This window comes from Bombina bombina, chromosome 1 (assembly GCF_027579735.1).
Source record: "Bombina bombina isolate aBomBom1 chromosome 1, aBomBom1.pri, whole genome shotgun sequence".
NCBI lineage: Eukaryota > Metazoa > Chordata > Amphibia > Anura > Bombinatoridae > Bombina > Bombina bombina.
In genome coordinates, this window is record NC_069499.1 from 1,364,209,145 (window position 1) to 1,364,228,499 (window position 19,355).

General features: G+C 42.1%; 1 protein-coding gene across 1 annotated transcript in view; it reads right to left on the reverse strand.

Annotated features, from left to right (window-relative positions):
* LOC128650180 (methanethiol oxidase-like) overlaps positions 1-19,355 on the reverse strand; it is a 167,696-nt gene that overhangs the window by 68,741 nt on the left and 79,600 nt on the right. The gene's annotated exons all lie outside the window — the stretch shown is intronic.

The following is a 19,355-nucleotide window of genomic DNA, read 5'->3' on the forward strand; positions in this document are numbered from 1 at the left end:
ACACGCCAATAATATCTATTAGTTGGCTGTGATGTACTCAGCGGACCATAGGTACTAATCCTACAATTACAAGACCCTCAGATAACAGATTACTCAATCTGCTCTATATAGGCGGACCCTGGGGGACCAAACTAAAATTATATATATATATATATATATATATATATATACATACATAAATATATAATGGGGAGGCTAAATATAAGCCTCTGCATCAGATTGCTGAGGTACTGGAAAACTATATGAAAAATGTATTTATTATGTGGGATATAGTGGGGACTCCAAATTATTGATGATAATGGAAATACACATATAAACTGTGGTAATAGGGGAGGATGACCTACAAAGATAAGATTATACAAGATAACAATCACCTCAATGTATGTAGTGTGAGGTAAGATATACAGACTGGGGTTTCAATTGAAAGCTGCCATATCAATATTTGCATTTAGGCCATAGGGAGACAAGGTTCGAAGTTTTCAGATCCAAAATGTCTCCCTCTGTCTCAAATGCAAGTATCTATTTCTACCCCATTTGGGGTTGACCATTTCTAATGGGAAAATACAAAAGGGATCTGATGAACCTACATGGCAATGGTTGGCATGTCTAGGAACACTGTGATTTAAAATGTTCTTCACAATATTTCTTTTGTGTTCCCCTCATCTTTTCTTTAGGGGTCTAGAGGTTCTACTGTTGGAGATGTAGAACAGGCTATATTTGTGTAGATACATACATATAACAGATGTATAAATGCCAGGATACTGATAAAAATTGTAATGGACTTTAAGCTAATAATTAGCAATATAATTATTTTAATATAAAGTAATATTAAAAAGCACATAATGTTTCATATCAAAATGATCAGAAAATTCCTAAGATACTACCCTATCTATAATTAATATTGTGAGTGATTGATGCAGGAAGTTATGACCAAATGAATAACCATTTCATAGAAATACTGACTTGTTTTAAAAATGTTGGTTAGGTGAATCTGTTTTGTGTTCATCTGCTGCCCCCGAGTGGCCAGAATCCAGTAGGACAGTTAAGGGAATTAACTGTTCAAAAGATGCGTTTCCATGGTGAACATGTTCAGCTCCATTAATTGCCAATCCGATTAGATATTCCAGATACCCAATCAGCAGGAGCAAGCACGAGGGCCAATCCGAGACAAGGTTTCGGTTTGGGCGTTTCCAAACTCACCATTGATTGAAAAACTTTATATAAGTAATGCACGAGAGAGAAGGAAAGATTGTGCTAAGCTAACTTGTAACTGGGTGCTGGGCGTGAAATACCATTTACTCTGGCAAAGCTAATCTACCATTTTCTCATTGATTGCAATATATACTTATTGGTGATTCTGAGGTGAGATAATTCCTATTAAGAAACATTGGAAACTGGATATCGATTTGTTTATTTGGTAAATTGGCTATTGGTAAGACCATATTTAAATTATATTTAGAAGATTTAAAGAAGCACTCAGTGTTTTTAAACTGTATTGCATAGCCTTAAATAGCTCTTAGCTTGCCTGTTTGTATGCAAATATTTAAAGCAAGCATTCCTTATTGCTGTATGTAGCAGATTTAAAGAAGTAGTTTGTATTTCAAGTTAGTATTTCATAAACCTGTGTATTGTTAAACATATATCATTGATGCTAAGTAAATTATCTGTGAAAAGTAGAATTGTGTTAAAGTGAAGTGTGGGTAAATAGCTGAGTATTTCACTTAGAATCCCTTTGTGTTAATTGAATGAAAGGCTATTTGTAAATAGGGCTGGTTTTAAAAGGTATATTTTTATGAGTTTTGTAAGAAGTATAGGATATCTTAATAGTCTTTTAGAACGCATATAATATTGTTTCATGTTCTGGTATTACAAATATATTCCAATATGCTCATAGATATTAACTAAATAAAATAATTCAGGTATTTATACTAATTTAATGGTTTCTTGTAGATGCATATTGATTGAGGGTTGATATTTTTAAAGGATAATTTTTAAATACATTGTATTATAACCCTGCCATAGGCTTATATATTATTTGGAGAGCACTACTGAATATTCTTATACTGACAGTATTTTTCTATCTATTGGCCACTGCTGTATTGGTTATCCCATTACATAATGTATCTATGATATGTCTTTCTATAAATTTCCAACAGTGCTTGGATATGTTTGTCTTTCAACCTCAATAAAAAAATAAAATTAAAAAAAAGCGGCAAACTGGCCTCTCTACAGAACATGGGACAAGTGCCTTTTTTTGACGAAAGCAAGATGTTTTTATTGCCTCTTTAAAACCAGCTCACGACGTGCAATAACAGCTCATAGAAAAACTTAAACTAAAAGACAAACAACCAATTCTAGTGAATGAGGCCTTCGATGACGAAAAACAATAACCAATGAACCAATGCTTTCTAACACTAAGTCAAAGCCACTATATTCAATGTAGGGAAGGGAATTGGCTCACTAAAATAACAGGTTTCTTTAAAAAGTAACTAGTGTGAAGCTAGCAATTTAAGCCTCCATACACTAATAAAAAGAAAATGCCACCAGTGCTATTATGAAAGGTATATCTATTATGGTGGATTATATGGCTTTGTGCCAATCTCCTAAAATATAAGTAGGGGAAAACTAAATATGAGTTAACAACTAGAATGCTTGAACATCTTATTAATATAAAAAATGGGATCATCCAGGAATGGTGTCACAACTTATACAGTCAAAGCATACCTCAGATAAATATAATATACTTTTTTGCAATACATTATATACAGTTAAAAGAGTATTGATTACCTCTTACTTTTCTGTGCTTGCCCAAACCTCCCAGACAGGCCAAAAAGCTCATTCTGTAGCCTAGGATTACAATAGACTGCAAATTGCCTAACTCAATATTGAAAGCCTATGTTACAGACCCAGTGGCAGAATTTTTTTTCCCTTTCGGCGATTAGGTTTTTTTAGTGAAACTTTTTCTGCAGTTCAGTTTAAAATGAAATTTTAAATGAAGCAGTTACACTAAATCACCAGCTCGATTGCAATGTGCTGATTAACTGGAACAATTTTAAAGAAATGTTTAAAATGTTATAATACAGTGGGGCAAAAAAAGTATTTAGTCAGCCACCAATTGTGCAAGTTCTCCCACTTAAGAAGATGAGAGAGGCCTGTAATTTTCGTCATAGGTATACCTCAACTATGAGAGACAAAATGTGGAAACAAATCCAGACAATCACAAATACTTATTTTCCACCATAATTTGCAAATAAATTCTTTCCAAATCAGACAATGTGATTGTCTGGATTTGTTTCCACATTTTGTCTCTTAGTTGAGGTATACCTATGATGAAAATTACAGGCCTCTCTTCTCTTCTTAAGTGGGAGAACTTGCACAATTGGTGGCTGACTAAATACTTTTTTGCCCCACTGTATATTGCAGCAGTTGAAAGTTACATTGCAATATAGCTGCAGAGAAAAAATAAATTTGGTTAAAGGGACAGGAAATCCCAAGATTTTCTTTCATGATTTGGATAGAACAACTTTCCAATTTACTTCTATTATCAAATTTGCTTCATTCTCTAGTTATCCTTTGCTGAAGGAACAGCATTGCACTACTAACAGCTAGCTGAACACATCTTGTTAGCCAATTACAAGAGACAAATGTGTGCAGGCACCAATCAGAACCCAGATCTCACTAATGTAGGATATGTGTAAATTCTTTTTCAACAAAGGATACCAAGAGAACAAAGCACATTTAAAAGTAGAAGTGAATTTAAAAGTATCTTCAAATTACATGCTCTATCTGAATCATGCAAGTTTATGTTTGACTTTCCTATCCCTAAGTTTTTAAAATTTAAAATTTGTTTTCTTTGGCCTTGGTCTAATATGATAAAATTATAAGGTAAAAATGTAGTAATAAAAAGTTGCATTGCTCACAAGAATGTCTTACACTAGTAGGGAATAGGGATGGGCGAAAGTTTCGCAACATTGGAAAAATTAAATGAATTTCAACACATTCATTTGTTCATTCCGAATTTCGAATGTTTGTACAACATTCTAACAATCGAATTATGTAATATTCTAATTAAAAAAATTGAATTTATATATTTGTAATAGTATTTTAAATGCTTTCTTTAAATGTAATATTCGAATTATGCAATATTTGAATTCTAAAAATTTTAATTTATATATTTGTAATATTATTTCTAATGCTTTCTTTAAATGTAATATTCAATTTATGCAATATTCAAAATAGAAACATTCAAATTGATATATGTGTATCTATTATGTTTCAATTGACTAAATTCCCTACCACATGAACTATTGAACTTCTGAATAGCATTTGTTAAATCGAAAGTTAAATTCGAAATTTCGAATGTGGACATTTGATCTAATTATGAACATGCAAATTCGAAAGTGACAATCAAAAATTGTAAATAGCATTCGATTATAAAAATTTTAAGAATATCAGTTCCTATCAACATTCTATTATGTAAATCGAATTTCTACAATAACATTTGTTCTAACATTATAATAATATAATAATATAATATTTAAATTATCCCCCAATTTCCGCCATAATAAAGTTTTTGTTTCCTTTTTTTTTTAAAAAAAAATAATTGTAGCATATTTAGGTTTAGAAAAAAAACTGCACAAAGCAGTTTTATGGGGTCAAAGGGTGTGGGGTGAAAAGTGCCTTTACATAGTGGTGTATGTGTCCCCTGTAAATATATATGTATACTCTTATAAACATATATATTTATGTTTTAATGTGTGTATACACACATATTAATACATAAATATATATGTATATAGCCATATACATACAGTATATATCTACTCTTTGCTAACATACAGATTATGGTTATGACAAATTTCAAAGTTTTCCTTTCCATGTCTCCCATATTATGTAACAGCTGTTAACTAATCACAGACTCATATATGTATATACTGTGCACTCTTGTACATGCTCAATAGGAGTTGGTGCCTCAGAAAGTGTGCATTTAAAAAGACATTAGCGCACATGAAAACTTTGTACTACGTTTCTATCAGCAAGATTACAAGTGTTGCGGTACGGCTATGCCACTATGGTCATTGCAAGTGGAATATGCAGGTATCCAGTATTACAAGTCGTGGTGGTACAGCTATACCGCTAGCATTTTAGCCTTTACGCAACTCTCTATTCCTCACTCAAAAAATTACTTTTGAGTGTGGAATTTTCATTGCACCCGTATTACAGGTTGTGTGGTCCGGCTAGAGGTATAGCTTATACTGCCGCAATCCGTTCTGCGATATGAGACCAGTAGTTATGGATTTTGTGTAACAAAAATGTTTCACAAAACTCATAACAAAAATGTTACAAAGTAAACTTACACCCATAAACTACCTATTAATCCCTAAACTGCCATCCCCCGCATCACAAATACTATATTAAACTTATTAACCCTTAATCTGTCGCCTACCCACATAGCCAACACTTAATAAACATATTAACCCCTAAACCATGACCCCCCACATTGCTAACACTAAATTAACCTATTAACCCCTAAACCTCCGGCCCCCCACATTGTTACTACTATAAAAAAAACTATTAACCCCTAAACCACCAACCCCCCACATTGCCAAAGCTAAATAAACCTATTAACCCCTAAACCGCCGGCCCCTCACATTGCTTCTATTATAAAAAAACCACCAACCCCCCACATCGCCAACACTAAATTAAACTAATAACCCATAAACACCCCCTAACTTTAAATTACACTTAAAATATAACTATCTTAAAATAAATAAAAACTTAGCTGTGAAAAAAATAAATCTAAAATTAAACCATAAATTAACCTAACATTACTATTTAAAAAAATAAGATAAACTAAAAATAAAATAACCTAAATTACAATATTAAAAAATCCTAACACTATTTCAAAAACTTAACATCACAAAAAAATAAACACTAAAATTATAAAAAAAAATCTAAGATTACAAAAAATAAGCGAAATTATTCCAAAATTAAACCTAATCTAATAACCCTATAAAAACAAAAAACACCCCCTAATCTATCAATAAACAACCAATAGCCCTTAAAAGCTTTGAACAGCCAATAGGACTTAAGCAGCTCTAACCCTATTGGCTGATTTGAATATTTTAATTTAGGGCAATGCCCTACAAAAGGCCCTTTTAAGAGCTATTGGTAGTTTATTAATAGATTAGGGGTGTTTTTATTTTGGGGTGGCTTTTTTGTTTTTATAGGGCTATTAGATTAGGTTTAATTTTTATTATTTTGGATAATTTTGTTTATTTTTTGTAATCTTAGATTTTTTTTATTTTTTAGAATGTTAATGGGGTTTTTTTTTAATGTTAGATTATTTTTAATTTTTCATAATTTTAGTGTTTGTTTTTTTTTGTAATGTTAGTTTTTTTTTTTTAAAGTTTTTTTTTAATATCCAATCAGCCAATAGGATTGAGCTCGCATTCTATTGGCTGATTGGAACAGCCAATAGAATGCGAGCTCAATCCTATTGGTTGATTGCATCAGCCAATAGGATTTTTTCAACCTTAATTCCGATTGGCTGATAGAATTCTATAAGCCAATCGGAATCTAAGGGACGCCATCTTGGATGACGTCACTTAAAGGAACCTTCATTCGTCGGAAGAAGAGTATGCTCCTTGCCGGATGTCTTGAAGATGGACCCACTCCGCGCCGGATGGAGGAAGATAGAAGATGCCGTCTGGATGAAGACTTCAGCCCATCTGGAGGACCACTTCTCCCGACTTGGATGAAGACTTCTCCTGGCTTCATTGAGGACTTCTCCCGGATTCGTTGATGATGGATGTTGGCTCTTGAAAACTGTAAGTGGATCTTCAGGGGGTTAGTATTAGTTTTTTTTTAAGAGTTTATTGGGTGGGTTTTATTTTTAGGTTAGCGGTTTGGGCAGCAATAGGGCTAAATGCCCTTTTAAGGGCAATGCCCATCCAAATGCCCTTTTCAGGGCAATGGGGAGCTTAAGTTTTTTTAGCTAGGGTTTTATTTGGGGGGTTGGCTGTGTGGGTGGTGGGTTTTACTGTTGGGGGGTTGTTTTTACAGGTAAAAGAGCTGATTTCTTTGGGGCAATGCCCCGTAAAATACCCTTTTAAGGGCTAATAGTTTAGGCTAGGTTTTTTTTTGGGGGGGGCTTTTTTTATTTTGATAGGGCTATTAGATTAGGTGTAATTAGTTTAAATATCTTGTCATTTGTTTTTTATTTTGTGCAATTTAGTGTTTGTTTGTTTTTGTAATTTAGGTATTTGTATTTCATTTTGTTAGTGTAAGACAGGTTAGGTTTTATTTTACAGGTAAATTTGTATTTATTTTAGCTAGTTAATAACTATTTAGTAACTATTCTACCTAGTTAAAATAAATACAAACTTGCCTGTGAAATAAAAATAAACCCTAAGCTAGCTACAATGTAACTATTAGTTACATTGTAGCTAGCTTAGGGTTTATTTTACAGGTAAGTATTTAGTTTTAAATAGGATTTATTTAGTTAATGATAGGAATTTTTATTTAGATTTATTTTAATTATATTTAAGCTAGGGGGTGTTAGGGTTAGGTTTAGACTTAGGTTTAAGGGGGTTAATAAATGTAATATAGTGGCGGCGGCAGATTAGGGGTTAATAAATGTAGGTAGGTGGCGGCGATGTTAGGGGCGGCAGATAAGAGGTTAATAATATTTAACTAGTGTTTGTGAGGCAGGAGTGCGGCGGTTTAGGGGTTAATAATTTTATTTAGGGGTTAATAATTTTATTTAGTGGCGGCGATGTTGGGAGCGGCAGATTAGGGGTTAATAATTTTATTTTAGTGTTTGCGATGCGGGAGGGTCTTGGTTTAGGGGTTAATAGGTAGTTTATGGGTGTTAGTGCACTTTTTAGCACTTTAGTTATGAATTTTATACTACAGATTTGTAGTGTAAAACTCATAACTACTGACTTTAGAATGCGTTACGAATCTTGCAGTATAGGCTGTACCACTCACTTTTTGGCCTAAAAAAAAAAGCTCTTAATACTGGCACATTCGAAGTCCCATTGAAAAAAGACTTTACGAAAATTGCGTAAGTTTATTTGCGGTACGGCCAAAAAAGTGTGCGGTGCCCCTAACCCTGCAAGACTCGTAATGCCAGCGGTAGTGAAAAAGCAGCGCTATCAGGCTTAACGCTGCTTTTTTACTGATACCGCAAAACTCGTAATCTAGCCGAAATACTTAGTGTAAATATTTCACATTCCAATGTTCCCCACATACTCACATAGGGGAGTATGTTATAAGTATTTTTAAATAGATATTCCTATGTGTACATATATATATATATATATATATATATATATATATATATATATAAATATATATATATAAAATCATCCTCTGAGGAAGGGGTGAGGCCCTCAAAACGTCACATTAAACATTTGGAGTTACTTGCAAATCCAGTGAGTGCAATCATTTTGTGGATTATATATACAGGGAGTGCAGAATTATTAGGCAAGTTGTATTTTTGAGGATTAATTTTATTATTGAACAACAACCATGTTCTCAATGAAACCAAAAAACTCATTAATATCAAAGCTGAATAGTTTTGGAAGTAGTTTTTAGTTTGTTTTTAGTTATAGCTATTTTAGGGGGATATCTGTGTGTGCAGATGACTATTACTGTGCATAATTATTAGGCAACTTAACAAAAAAACAAATATATACCCATTTCAATTATTTATTTTTACCAGTGAAACCAATATAACATCTCAACATTCACAAATATACATTTCTGATATTCAAAAACAAAACAAAAACAAATCAGTGACCAATATAGCCACCTTTCTTTGCAAGGACACTCAAAAGCCTGCCATCCATGGATTCTGTCAGTGTTTTGATCTGTTCACCATCAACATTGCATGCAGCAGCAACCACAGCCTCCCAGACACTGTTCAGAGAGGTGTACTGTTTTCCCTCCTTGTAAATCTTACATTTGATGATGGACCACAGGTTCTCAATGGGGTTCAGATCAGGTGAACAAGGAGGCCATGTCATTAGATTTTCTTCTTTTATACCCTTTCTTGCCAGCCACGCTGTGGAGTACTTGGACGCGTGTGATGGAGCATTGTCCTGCATGAAAATCATGTTTTTCTTGAAGGATGCAGACTTCTTCCTGTACCACTGCTTGAAGAAGGTGTCTTCCAGAAACTGGCAGAAGGACTGGGAGTTGAGCTTGACTCCATCCTCGACCCGAAAAGGCCCCACAAGCTCATCTTTGATGATACCAGCCCAAACCAGTACTCCACCTCCACCTTGCTGGCGTCTGAGTCGGACTGGAGCTCTCTGCCCATTACCAATCCAGCCACGGGCCCATCCGTCTGGCCCATCAAGACTCACTCTCATTTCATCAGTCCATGAAACCTTAGAAAAATCAGTCTTGAGATATTTCTTGGCCCAGTCTTGACGTTTCAGCTTGTGTGTCTTGTTCAGTGGTGGTCGTCTTTCAGCCTTTCTTACCTTGGCCATGTCTCTGAGTATTGCACACCTTGTGCTTTTGGGCACTCCAGTGATGTTGCAGCTCTGAAATATGGCCAAACTGGTGGCAAGTGGCATCTTGGCAGCTGCACGCTTGACTTTTCTCAGTTCATGGGCAGTTATTTTGCGCCTTGGTTTTTCCACACGCTTCTTGCGACCCTGTTGACTATTTTGAATGAAACGCTTGATTGTTCGATGATCACGCTTCAGAAGCTTTGCAATTTTAAGAGTGCTGCATCCCTCTGCAAGATATCTCACTATTTTTGACTTTTCTGAGCCTGTCAAGTCCTTCTTTTGACCCATTTTGCCAAAGGAAAGGAAGTTGCCTAATAATTATGCACACCTGATATAGGGTGTTGATGTCATTAGACCACACCCCTTCTCATTACAGAGATGCACATCACCTAATATGCTTAATTGGTAGTAGGCTTTCGAGCCTATACAGCTTGGAGTAAGACAACATGCATAAAGAGGATGATGTGGTCAAAATACTCATTTGCCTAATAATTCTGCACTCCCTGTATATATATACAGTGTATATAAAAAGTCTACACACCCCTGTTAAAATGTCAGGTTTCTGTGATGTAAAAAGTATAAACTGTACAACTCAATTGAAAAACAAACTGAAATCTTTTAGATAAAGGGAAATAAAAATAAAAAAACTAAAATAATATGGTTGCATAAGTGTGAACACCCTTAAACTTAAATACTTTATTGACGCACCTTTTGATTTTATTACAGCACTTTTTTGGTATGATGTATATAAATATATAACCAAAAAAAATTCTTCAGATATATATTAAAATATTTATTTAAGAATAAGTAACATATTCTTCTATTTGAAGAACATTGGAATGTGAAATATTAAAGGGATATGAAACCCAATTTTTTTCTTTCATGATTCAGATAGAGCACGCAATTTTAAGCAACTTTCTAATTTAAATGAGAAAGTTGCTTAAAATTGCATGCTCTATTTGAATCAAGAAAGAAAAAAACTGGGTTTTATATCCCTTTAATAATTCAGTGCTCTTAAAGATACACAGCCAGGTTACCCCGCAAGTATGGGTGTTAGTTTTTTTGCAGCTTTTGAGCTCCATTTAAGTCTTTGGGGCCAATTTATTATAGTGCGAGCGGACATGCTCCGCTGTAGTTGATCATATCCATCGTACATCGATACATACGCTGTCAGCATTTATCATTGCACAAGCATTTCTCGTGAAATGCTTGTGCAATGCCGGCCCCTGCACATTCGTAGCCAATCTGCCGCTTGCTAGGGGTGTCAATCAACTCAATCATATCCAATCGTGCTGAATGCTGTCCGCTGCCTCAGAGGTGGCAGACGAGTTAAAGGGACACTTAACACCTGTCTTCTAATAATCCCTTAAACCTACATTTTCTTATTAGTAAAAATAAAATAATCACTGTTTCTATTTTATTTGTTCCTCTTACCCCAAACTGTTGAAGGAAATTGCTTTGAAGTACAATGTTGATCCAGTGCTTAATTTCCTATCTAAGCTGCCATATTGTAACGTGCGTTTCAGGGGCACAGCAGTTACATGCTCATTATGCTGTCACATGACACACACAGCATATTACTTAGAGAATCACATCTGGCTGCAGCCTGAGCTGCAGCCTCTAAAATACATATTTGTGTCACTCACAGTATAAATGTATTAGCTTTCCCTATCTAACACACATATTATGCAGTATAATTGAAATATAATGCTTTATAAGAACTGTTTATGTTTTTAACGTCCCCCACAGTTTTGCTCTTCAAACTGCCCACAAGTTTTATGCTCTAAGCAAAAGCCGTTTCCAGTGCATGGCTTCAGGGCAGGCACTATTGTCGTAAATCATTTGTAAGCTGAAGCTCCGTGAGGGAGAGAGGGAAAGGGAGGCTCTAAGAGTCAGACGCGCTGGATATACTGATATACTCTGTGCAGAGCAGATTTCTGCTTCTTGTGATCTCTCCTGCTTATGTACCAGCTAATGGAAGTGGAAGGCCCTCTAGTGGGCCTGTAGCAAAATTAAGGGATAGCTGACTTGAAGTCTGGAGGGTTCTAGAAGTGTGTGTATGCTACAATGTTGCAAATGTGTGGGAGGGTGTACCTCTTGCCTTTATAGGGTCCTGTTCCAGTGGATTCGGCCTCTTCCTGCCTCCAGACTTCGAGGAGAACTTTCTTCAGTGCTGGATACCTTGAACTTTAGGCCTCAGTGATCATGAAGCGTGCCAGGCGTACTTCTTTGCCTCCCAGGAGGTACAGGGATGCGGCGATGGAGCCTTCAAGAAGGAAGAGACCTGCAGGAGGAAATGAGACATCAGACCTGGAGGATGTGGTACCCCCTGCCCCCCAAGCTAGGGTTCCCAGTAGGCCCTCCATTGCAGCTAGACAGAGGGTTAGGAGGGAGCTGAGCTACACCCCTACAAGCAGGGCGGGGGCCAGGGCGGGCACCAGGGCTAGGGGAAGAGGAGCAGGGAGAGCGGTTCCCAGGGATAGTTCTGCCCAGGTTTCTGCTAGGGCTGGGCCTGATGCGGGGGGAGCCGGGGAGCATGGCACAGACATGGGGGCCCTTATGCAGCAGCTGCCGGCGCTACCGCCGGGTGCTCTGGCCACTGTCTTGGCCCTCGCTCAGTCTCTGGCCTCAGGCCGGGTGGCATAGAGCAGGGCCTGGATGGTGCCGGAGGGTCCGATGTTAGTGCCGGTGGTTTCCGTGGCCGGGCGGGCTTTGGGCCTTCTGGTGGTGCGGGGCGTAACGTGCGTCACGTCTCCTCCCCCTCTGACGGATCTTCTTCTGGGGAGTATCGCGGTCGCACGCGAGTACAACGCCGCCCTGCAGGACGACCGGAGGAGCCTTCCGGAGCATCCCCTAGTAAGTTGGGGAGACTCTGGGCGGCGACGACGGTCGCAGGGGGCAGGGGGGCGGGCACCGGGCAGGTGGTGAGTGCGGCTGTGAGCGGGGAGCATAGGCGGCAGGTGCAAGGCACGCAGGCGGGCGGCTCAAGTGTTAGAGGCACAGATGACGCCATCACTGCAGCTGGGGACTTCCAGGCTCAGGGTCACAGGCAACAAGTTAGACCTCCAATAGAAGCGGAGGTGGTGGTGCTGAGGGGTAGTGGCTCGAATGGTGCTGTTACCGCTATGAACAGGGATCCTATCATTACAGATCAACCCCAGAGACAGGAGCAATGCGTGAGAGTTTGCAGGGGACAAGGTATAGGCACAAATGATGCCTCTAACTTTCAGGAAGCGGTCTGTCCGCCTCAGCCTCCTTTGCAGCAGAGGGAGCAGATGCAAACTCCTGGCAGGGGCCAGGAGACAGCCAATAGACAAGGCAATGCTAATGTGAATCATGGGTCAGGTGCTATGGGTGACAAAGGTGACTCTATGCAGGGCCAGTTGAGGGGTGTGAATGTATGTGTGGACAGTGCGCAGATCGCTGCTGAAGTACAGCATGAGGTGAGAGAATGCAAGAGAGGGTTAGGGGTGGCGAAAAGGAGGGTGCGGCCCCATCTGGAGCCCTCTTCGTCGCTCAGAGTACTCCCCAGTCTGTTTTGTCTCTTCAGGTGTCATCTGTTGCAGAGCAAAGAATGGAGGCTGGTACAAGCAGCCAGTGCACGGCGAATGGAGGAGCTGCGGGACTTGCTAGTCCAACAGCAGGTGGACACCTACAGCCATCGGAAGGGACTTCGCAGCAGCTGTCGCAGGCTGGTGAGTGCACCATCACTGACATTACACACACTAACATGGGGTCTTCATCTAGCGACTCAGGCTCTGATAGCGAGACAGGGCTAGGTTTAGTGGGTAAGGGCCAACAGCAAATGTTTAGAATGATTAAAAAATTAGTGGCAGCGCAGGTGCCGGCGAAGGCAGGCGCGCCGGGCGTTGTAGAGAACAATTCCTTAGCGCAAGTGGGAGTTGCGCCGGCAGGGCAGGTGGCGTCAAGGAAAGTGGCGGTGCACGGGGATTCGTACCCGTGCCTAGTCCACTCACTTTATGGCCATTTGAAGGCTAAAGTGATTAAAAAAATCCAAGAGGGTAGATATGTGAATATCTACAAACTCACTCCAGAAGCCTGTAGAGCTAAGGAGAGGGCGGCCGAGGGCTCTGGCCCCAAAAAAGTTCAGCGCCAGGAAACTTATGATGAATGGCAGGCAGGATATAGGGTGTTGGCGTCCTGCTATGTTGATAGGTGGCCGACTCAGGGGCATAACCTTTTTAAATATCAAGACACGATTGGTGATATTTACAAAAGGTTCAGGGAAGGTGCTTGGAGGGATTACGATTTAGCATTCCGCAAGAAAATGGTGGGCAACCCCATCTTACACTTCGGGACGCAAGATATGCACCTGTGATCTAAGTTGGGGCACGAGAGGTCTACTTCGCCACCCGCGACAGTGAAGCCTGGAACAACGCGGTCCTTTCTGTGCCCGAAGAGGCGGGGGAGGGAGTGCTGGAAATTCCAGGACAAGCAGTGTGACAGGGGAGCAAATTGCTCCTTTCGGCACATCTGCAAGTTTTGCAGCGGACCTCACCCGGGTTCAGAATGTACGAAGAGAAGGGAATCCGGTGCACCCACCCAGATTAGTAGAGGGGGGTCTGGTGGCAAGGGCCCCAACTCCACTTAAGTACGAGAAGATGGCGCCGTGGCTGGTGCTATACCCTGACGGTGAGGCAGCGGCAGTCCTGTCGTCAGGGTTGAGGGTGGGGTTTAGGATACCGGTTACTTCACAAGTAACCGGGTCCTCTGTCCACCGTAACCTAAAGTCAGCTTATGAGTTCCCGCACGTAGTGAGGGAGAAGTTGGCTAAGGAACTGAGGCTGGGGAGGGTGGTCGGCCCATTTCGGGAGTGGCCAATCGCGGATCTAGTAGTCTCTCCACTGGGAGTAGTTCCCAAGTGGGAGAAGGGGAAGTACAGGCTTATTCATCACCTGTCGTATCCCAAAGGGGCGTCAGTGAACGACGCGATAGATCTGGACCTCAGCTCTGTACACTATCAGTCCTTTGACGAGGCACTGGAGTTGGTTCGCTCTCAGGGTCGCGGGGCCTTGATGGCCAAGCTGGACATTGAGTCCGCTTTCCGCTTGCTCCCGCTTCATCCTTCCTCATTTCGGCTGATGGGGATGAAGTTCGAGGGTGAATTCTTTGTTTACAGGTGTTTGCCCATGGGCTGCTCCTTGTCATGTGCCCTTTTTGAATGCTTCAGCTCCTTCCTGCACTGGGTAGTGCAGAGGGCGTCTGGGGGCGGGGCCGTGGCCCACTACCTGGATGATTTCCTGCTGGTAGGGGGTCCAGATACTGACGAATGTGCTGCGTTGATGCGGGTGATGCAGGATGTTACAGCCGAGTTCGGGGTTCCGCTCGCACACGAGAAAACGTAGGGACCATGTACCTGCCTGACGTTCCTAGGCATAGAGATTGACACTGTCGCATCCCTATGCAGGCTCCCAAAAGATAAAGTCGACCGCCTCCTTGGGGCAGTTCAATCAGCATGTCGCGCAGAGCACATCTCCATTAAGGAGCTGCAATCTCTTCTGGGATTGCTTAACTTTGCAGGGAGGGTGATCCCCATGGGGAGGGTCTTCAACCGCAGGTTAGAAGCTCAATTGAAAGGGCCTCGGACGCATAGTCAGAGGCGCCGGGTGACGGAGGAGATGAGGGACGACCTGAGAGTTTGGGAAAGGTTCCTGGTTCATTTTAATGGGGTCTGCCTCTGGAGAGACGGACCCATTTCCAATCAAGCCCTGCATCTGTTCACGGATGCTGCGGGTGGGTTGGGCTATGGAGCCTATTTGGACGGAGACTGGAGTGCGGAGCCATGGCCAGAGGGCTGGATTACCGCGGGCCTCACGCATAACCTAGCATTGCTCGAACTCTTCCCTATTGTCGTAGCAGTAGAACTATGGGGAGAGAGGCTGTCCAATCGCTGGTCAGACAATATGAGCGTGGTGTACGCCATAAACAGGTTGTCAGCAGCCTCGCCGGTGGTAGTGACCTACCTCCGGCACTTGGTCTTGCGGTGTTTGCAGCTTAATGTTCACTTCACAGCGCGGCACGTCCCCGGGGTAAGCAATGTGATAGCAGATGCCCTTTCAAGATTTCAATGGGATCAGTTTAGAAGGGTGGCCCCGAGGGCAGCGGCTGAGGGTCTAATGTGCCCTCTTTTCCTTTGGCAGCTGGCGGAGGTTGGGAGACCATCCTCCCCCTGATCAGAGCATCGCTGGCTCCTAAGACGTGGGTGGCGTACTTGTCGCATTGGAGGGCGTGGGAGCGCTTCAGCAAACAGAAGGGTTTCTTGTTGTGCCAGGCGTCTCAGGTACACGTTCTGGAATGGCTAGCGTGCTTGAAGCTTGAGGGTGTGTCCAGATTGTCAGCTCTTAGCAGGTTAGCGGCATTGTCGTTTTTCAGCAAAGCTTTAGGTTTGATGGCCCCACCCACAAAGGATCGGAGGGAGCCAATCACGACAGAACGATTGCGCTCGCTGGTAGTAAATCTGGGAGCGGTGTGCAGTTCAGCCTACGAGGCGGTCTTGTTTCGGGCTGCTTTTGCGCTGGCATTTGCGGGGGCGTTGAGGATAGGCGAAGTGGTCGCCTCCTCTACGAAAGGGGAGGTAGGCGGCATCAAAGTGGGGCATGTAAGGGCCTCGGATGATTGTGTGCTACTGCTCATTCCCAGATCCAAAACGGATCAGGATGGGATGGTTGCCTTTAGCCAGGCATGAATGCCCGGAATGCTGCCCGGTATCGAGCGTGGCGGATTATTGCCATGTGCGGCCGGGCGGAGGGCTGCAGTTTCTCGTGCATGAGGACGGCAGTTCTCTTTCAGCCTTCCAGTTCCGCAAAGTGCTAGCTAAAGTGGCAGCGGCAGCGGGATTGGATCCATCTAAGATTGCTCCGCATTCATTCCGTATCGGGGCAGCGACTAGTGCTGCGGCCGGTGGGTCGTCGCAGGCGGTCATTAAGAAAATGGGGCGTTGGAAGTCGGAGCGATTTAGGGGCTACATTCGCCCTTTGAAAGCTTAGTTGATGGGGGCGCGTATGGTGCGGGACCCGTTGATACCTTCCCGGCCGGGCGGGGGGGGTGAGAAGGGGTGTTTTGCTAGTGGTTGTTTGTCAACGTTTCATTGTCCCCATCCATGTTGTTATAGGTACAGTAAAGACCCCAGTGCGCGTGTGGATTATTGGGCACTCCTTTATCAACTGGGCGGCTATCAGGGCGCATCATTCCCCGGGAGGGCAGCAGCTAGGATTGGCGGCATCAAGGGCTAATATTCGCTGGCTCGGGCGCAGGGGTCTAAATTGGAGTGAGCTCCCCGCTCTGTTACAGGATGCGCATAGGAGGTGGGGAAAGCCTCAAGTAATTGTTGTGCATCTGGGCGGAAATGACTTGGGATCCATTCCCGTGTTGGACTTAATTCGGGTTATGGTTGCGGACATAAAGTGGGTGTGCACATGGCTTCAGGATGTGCGGATAGGTTGGTCTAACGTGGTTGCACGGCTGCGTTGGCGTCACATTGTGACACAGAGGGCAGCGTACAATGTCCGCAAGAAAGTTAATAGGGAAGTGGGAAGAGCAGTCACGGCCGTGGGAGGTTTCGTCATCAGGCATGACACTATTACGGCCGACAAGATGGCCCTTTACCGACCGGATGGGGTTCACCTGGCGGACGCCGGGTTGGACATTTTTCTGGCTGACTTTAAGAAAGCCATCTCATTGGTTGTTTAAAATGGACAATCGGTAGGACATTAGTTAGTTTTTCAAAGTTCTGTGCTATAGTTGGCATCCGACCATTGTTATCACAGCGTTATTTATATATATAAAAAAAAAATGGTTTTAATTTGGTTAAGTGTGTTATATTGTTATATTGTTATTTAAGGGCTATGTTGGTTAAGTGTGGCGGCAAGAGGATCGTCTTTTTGTGGCGGCCGGGCAAGGCCCTGGGAGCGGGCGCAGTGTGAGCAGAGTGACGGCCTGAACACAGGGAGAGGTGTCGCCCACAAAGTGCCGGCTTAGGGGTTCCTCTCCCTCCTTTAAAGAGCTGCAGGCCGAAGAGCTCTCCATAACAAAATCTCTCTCACTGTGCCAATGAGCGTGCGTAACCCCTGTGCCACGCTGCAGACATCGGAGGGGCCTTGTCCGTCAATAAGTAGGGGTTAGTTAGCTAGAAGAAGATGCCGCCACCAACTGGAATGAACTTGTTACAAGTTCAGTGATAGGTTGATTTGAGCTGCCTAACTATTGGCTAAGATTAGGCAGAATTCAATTAGTTTAATAAACGCGACCGTGACCGGTCTTTTCCCCAAGCAGTTGTGTTGTGTTTTTATTGAGAACGTAGGACGTAATAGGAGGTTTATCCCTTATGGAAGTGGAAGGCCCTCTAGTGGGCCTGTAGCAAAATTAAGGGATAGCTGACTTGAAGTCTGGAGGGTTCTAGAAGTGTGTGTATGCTACAATGTTGCAAATGTGTGGGAGGGTGTACCTCTTGCCTTTATAGGGTCCTGTTCCAGTGGATTCGGCCTCTTCCTGCCTCCAGACTTCGAGGAGAACTTTCCCCCGCCCACCCGTCCCTGGAAGAAGGCATGTGGCGGCAAGTTAGGTTGAGGGTAAGTCTGTCCTCGGCGGGGGCAGGTTTAGTTGAGCCAGCCCCGTAAGCCCGAGGTTGTAAGATAGTCATCCACCTCTCTCATTCGTGTTGGACGACTCGTTTGGAGAGGATGCCTTACTGGGTTGGTGAAATTGTGCCCTAGCTGGCGGTCGGGCAAGGCCCTGGGAGCAAGTGTTACAAGTTCAGTGATAGGTTGATTTGAGCTGCCTAATTATTGGCTAAGATTAGGCAGAATTCAATTCGTTTAATAAACGCGGCCGTGACCGGTCTTTTCCCCAAGCAGTTGTGTTGTGTTTTTATTGAGAACGTAGGACGTAATAGGAGGTTTATCCCTTATGTGATCAGTTAGTAATGATTGTCTGTTTTATTTACCAGTGTGATCTGCTCCTGTCACACCCTCTGATGATCACACACAGAGTTCTGCTCTAGTGACTGTGTCTTGGCAGAAGGTGTGACAAGAGCAGATCACACTGCTAAATAAAACCAGATGATCATTACTAACTGATCACATTAGCTGGTACATAAGCAGGAGAGGTCATAAGAAGCAAAAATCTTTTGCATGGAGTATATCAGTATATCCAGCGTGTCTGAGAGCCTCCCCCTCCCTCTCTCCCTCACGGAGCTTACAAATGATTTATGACAATAGTGCCTGAAGTTCACTGGAAACGACTTTTGCTTAGAGTATAAAACTTGTGGGCAGTTTGAAGAGTAAAACTGTGGGGGGTGTTAAAAAACATAAACAGTGCTTATAAAGAATTTTATAGATGGGGAAAGCTAATACATTTATACTGTGAGTGACAAAAAAATAAGTATCTTCAGACACTGCAGCTCACACACTGCAAACATATGTGATTCTCTAAGTATGTGCAACAAATAATATGCTGTGTGTGTCATGTGACTGCTGTGCCCCTGTAAGGTACGTTACAATATGGCAGCTTACATAGTAGAATGAAGCACTGGATCAACACTGTACTTCAAAACAATCTTTGTCAACAGTTTGCGGTAAGAGGAACAGATAAAATAGACAGCAGTGATTATTTTATTTTTATTAATAAGAAAAAGTAGGTTTTAGCATTTTTCATCAGGTGTTAAATGTCCCTTTAAGGAGCAGCGGTCTTCTCCCATTTCCCTTAACTCATGCGGGAACATATGCATACAGGGCTTGGTAAATCGGCCCCTATGGGAGAAGTTAACGTGGTTGTGATATTTTTTTGCGTGTGGGGTTTATGCTCAAACAG